The following is a 5,059-nucleotide window of genomic DNA, read 5'->3' on the forward strand; positions in this document are numbered from 1 at the left end:
TAGGCAGCATCTCACTCCCCCATTTCAAATCCTACTACACTGCCATGGTGGCCAAAAAAGCATGGTACTGGTACAATGACAGACACATAGATCAATGGAATAAAACTGAGAACCCAGAAATCATCCCATCTACCTATGGTCAACCGATTTTTGACAAGGAGAGGAAATCAGTTAAGTGGGGAAACGACAACCTTTTAAACAAATAGCATTGGCAAAAATTGCAAAACTATCTGAAGAAAACTCAAAAAAGACCCACACCTCACACCATACACAAAACCCAACTCAAAGTGGATCAAGGACCTCCAACAAAAATCAAGGACTATAAACTTCATTAGAGAAAATTTGGAAGAAACCTAGAAGCACCAAACTACATGAACAGTCTTCCAAGCATACTGAAAACCTACAAGAAGGATAGGATCAAATAGATGAATGGAAACTTCTAAGAATCAAGTTCCCATGCACATCCAAAAACTTCTCCAACAGGGTAAAAAGAAAAGCCAAAGAATGGGAAAAAACCCCATTTTGTAATGACATGTCCGATAAGGGACTTATATCTAGAATTTATTGAATACTTGAGTACAACAACAAGATTAATGTAAACAACCCAGTTGCAAAATGAGTACAAGACATGAACAGACACTTTGCCGAAGACGACATTCAGATGGTGAACAAACACATGAAAAAATGTTCAAAATCCCTACCTCTAAGAGAGATGCAAATCAAAACATCTTTGAGATCATTTCATCCTAGTAAGTATAGCAAAATTCAGCAGAGAGAGCAGCAAACAGTAAATGCTGATGAGGGTGTGGAGAAACTGGAACACCTATTGTCTGTTGGTGGGAATGTAAAATGGTGCAACCACTCTGGAAGGCTGTATGGCACTTTCTCAAAAAGTTGGAAATAGATATACCATTTGACCCAGCAAGTCCACTACTGGGAATATAACCTAAAGAAACCAGAACTGCCACCCAAGTAGATATATGAATGCCCATAAGTATTGCTGCTTTGTCCACAATAGTAAAGAGTTCCATCAACAAATGACTCGATAGAGAAGCTGTGGTATATTCACATGATGGAATATTATGAAGCACTTAAAAACAAAGAACTCATGAAATATTATACAATATGGGTGACCATGGAGGACATTAGGCTGAGTGAAATATCTCAGTCACAAAATGACAAATGCTGCATAACGCCACTGTTATAAAACAGGACTGACATGCTGACATTCGAGTTGGGAAGAAACTAAGAAAAGAGAGGATAAATAATACACACAGCATTGAAACAGATGAGGAAGAGAGATGTATAAAAGTAATATATGATTAGTTATTATTGGCATGACAAGAGTCCAGAATAAGAGCTGCATAGTAAAGTTGGCGGGGGTTGGGGGATGGGGGTGGTGGTGTTGTATAAGAATGAAAGAACTTTACTTTTCCAAAGAAAAAAGCTAATTGGGGTATGCGGCAGGGAAGAAAATGTGCAACAATGAATGAATGGAAATCCAAGTTCTCTATAAGCTTGCATTAAAATATCAATTAAAAAATGTGAAAAAAATTGGGAAGGCTGTAGGCCAGAGATGTGTCCTATCTCCATACCTTTTCTATCTACATGCAGAACAGATTATCCAGGAGGCTGGCATCTATGAGGAGAAATGTGGCATCAGGATTGGAGGAAATCTCATCAACAATCTGTATTATGCAGATGACACAATTTTGCTTGTTGAAACTGAGGAGGACCTGAGTACTTGCTGCAGAAGGTCAGGGACTGCAGTCTTCAATATGGACAATATCAAGAAAATTAAGATTCATCATGATGGATGGTGAAGAGGTTACTTTTTTTGTTTGTTTGCTTTGGGTTTTTTTTTTTTTCCAGTCCTTTTTTTTTTTTTCCAGTCCTCTGGTTTCTATTTGCCTTACCCCCTCATAATAGGACTTCCCCTTCAGGGTGTTGAGAAAGTAGGGATCCCAGAGGGTGAACAAGGATAGACATGATGCGTGGGAGATGAGGTGTTGAGGCTGAGGCACCAGCTCAAAAAGGGTGGAAAAGAGGAGCCAAGGTGAGTCCAGCAGGGAGCCAGCCAGGCCCCAGGGTCACCAGAAGTAAGAAGCAATTGCCCTGAAGGTCTTTCCTGAGCCTGGATGCATTGTTCTTCTGGTTCATCCAGCCCTCTCACAGCCCTGCCTAGTCTAGCTGGAAGTGAAAAATGGACAAGAGGCAAGGGAACCATCTTTCCCTAGAGATTTCTGGCTGGCTGGGCAACATTTTCTGGAAGGGTGGTCTAGATCAAATCAGGGGACTCTGATGGAAGGCCAAAGGTATCCATGGCCCCAGGCATATGGGCTTGGCACTGTCCACAGGGGCTCCTCGGCTGGGACTCAGAGCGGGGCTGCCCTCGGAACTGTCATTCACCAGGCACTTGGATTTGAAGCTCACCAGGGACCTGGGAACAGAGGCCAGGGAGCAGCAGAGACCCAGCAGGGAGGGCGTGGATTCCTTATCGATGGGACCCCAGGGCTCCTCATCTCCCTTGCCTTCTCCCAGGCGCTGGGAGTCTGAGCTCAGACTAGCCTCTGTTGACAGTGGCTCCATGCTGATGAAGCTCTGTCTCTGGTAGAGCTTAGAGTTACTGGAACCCTCTGGCCCATTGAGTGTTCCCAGTGATGGCCATTGGTTGACCAAGGGTCTGGGGAGTTCTTTGGAGCCTTGAGTCAGGGGACCGTGAACATGAGGGATGAGACCTGTCAGCTGCTCCTGCAGCTCCAGGATCACTCCCTCCAGCTAGCTCTTCTTGCACTGTTTCTCCAGTGCCACCTCCTTCAGTAGCAGCTGTAGCCGCTGGTTTTCAACCTCCAGGTCTTTCAGCTGTGACTCTCACGCAGATCCACCAGCTCCTCAAGGTAGCTCTTCTGATGGTGAAGAGTTTGAGACTGTAAATAGTTTCAGTTTGTTTGGCCCCGCAATCAACACTCTCAGTGCCAACAGCCAAGAAATTAAAAGACACATTGCATTGGGAAAATCTGCTGTCAGAGACCTCTCCAAAGTACTGAAGAGCAATGATGTCAGTCTGGAGACTAATGTGCACCTGATTCAGGCCATGGTCTTTGTAATCACTTGCTATGCATCAGAGAGCTGGACTCTGAATAGGGATGATAGAAGGAGAATCGATGTCCTTGAGCTGTGGTTTTGGAGAAGAGTATTGAATATACCATCGACTGCTGAGAGAACAAACAGGTCTGTCCTGGAGAGGTTTAAATCAGACTGCTCCTTGGAGGCAAGGTTTCTGAAGCTTCGTCTGACATACTTTGGATGTGTTGCCAGAGGGATCAGTCCTTGGAGAGGGACGTCAAGCTTGGAAGGGTGGAGCAAAAGCGCAGGAGGGGAAGACATTTGCTAAGAAGGATTGATTCATTGACTAGGGTAATGGCATAGGTGTGTCAGAGACAGCTAGATTGGCACAGATAGAGCACATTTTGGTGCTGTTGTAATGAGTAAAGGTCACTATGTGTCACAGAGGACTCAATGGCACATAATAACACCAACAACATTGAGATAATCTGTAGATCAATGTTTTCTAAACTATGTCTTTTTCCTTGAATAAAAATCTCATTATTAGATAAAAATCCAAATCTAATAAATTCCTATTTGTGAACTAGAGGGGTTTTTACCTCAAATTGTTTGATGAATCGAAAAGTTTCAGTGTGTAGCAACATTGATTTAAATATATGTGTAACTTATTAATGGAAATAAATAGTGGAAAAGAATCTCTAGAGATAAATTGATCACTAAGACTTTCTGACAAAAGCTATTTCAGTATTGCAAAGTAGGCATGATTTGTGGATGAGAGAACAATGTTTTCCTCAGGAAAATGTTCCTAAATAGTGATAGATTTTTCTTCTAACTTCACTTTGTTTGCTTCAGGCTCCACATCTTTCTGGAAATCAGGAAACCTGAACTGTATTGATGTATTGATCTAGCTCTCATTTTAGTAACTACATTTAACATTTTCTTCCATAAGAAGGAGTTATTTATGTAGTATTTATATATGTACATATATTAAAAAACCTGGCTCAACAAATGCTACCTGTTTAGAAATAGAAATTACATCTTAATATGTATTCAAAATCTCAAGGAGACATGTTCTTTGAAATTGTTCTTGTACAACCTTGTTCATTTGATACACTTATATTCATGATAATGTGATAATTTGCCTTGTACGTAAAGGAACAAACATTCCTTATAAATTGTTTTCCTAAATAGTTAATACCATAGAAACACAATGCTCCAGGGAATAATTTAGAACTTTCTTATTTTATAAGAAAAATGAGAATTATAATAATCAACTTATCCGTATCATATCAGATGCTTGAATACGACAAGAACCTAGCATTAAACCCAGTGTGGTCCCAGGTCAGGCTTGTTAATACAAATAACCTTTTAGAAACAGAAGCTGTCATTTTTAGTCATACAATCTACTGAAATGAAATATTTATTTTTTGCTGAGGCAAAAGAATAAATTCTCTCAGATCAAACAGCTAGAAAATACAATGCACTGTTGCTTGATGATGAAGTTTGGCTGTCTCACTTTCTTCTGACCCTTCTTCTCATTCTTAGTGAGGACTTTAAGTTAACTTGAAAGTTACTGAGGGAATCTCAAAGCAGACTTTTATCTGACTAGTTTTGTTGTCGAGACCACGCTTTGGAGATGATTTCTCTTTTCTCACAGTGCAGTATCTCTGAATATTTGCTGAGAAAACAAAACAAATCAAAACACAAAACAAACCTAAACCATTTTATTGCTAATGTGAACAACAAAGCAATAACCTTGGGTGTGCATAAATCTGTTTTGGTGGACGCCCTGGTTTCCTTCGGGTATATTTCTAGTAGTACAACTACTGGATTTAATGGTATTTCTATTTCCAACTTTTTGTTTGTTTGTTTGTTTTTTCTTCACATTTCTTTTTTATTTTTTTAATTTAGTTTGTTTATTTTTAATTTCAATGAACATCTACAGAGATTTTGGAATTCTATTCATTCATTGTTGCACCCTTCTCCCAACACA

The 5,059-nt window shown here is 40.2% G+C and overlaps 1 pseudogene; it reads right to left on the bottom strand.

Annotated features, from left to right (window-relative positions):
• Positions 1–2,283: 2,283 nt before the first annotated feature.
• LOC102867165 overlaps positions 2,284–5,059 on the bottom strand; it is a 19,264-nt pseudogene continuing 16,488 nt past the window's right edge.

The sequence above is a fragment of the Elephantulus edwardii genome, unplaced genomic scaffold (assembly GCF_000299155.1).
Source record: "Elephantulus edwardii isolate Elephantulus edwardi_28Jun2011 unplaced genomic scaffold, EleEdw1.0 scaffold00081, whole genome shotgun sequence".
NCBI lineage: Eukaryota > Metazoa > Chordata > Mammalia > Macroscelidea > Macroscelididae > Elephantulus > Elephantulus edwardii.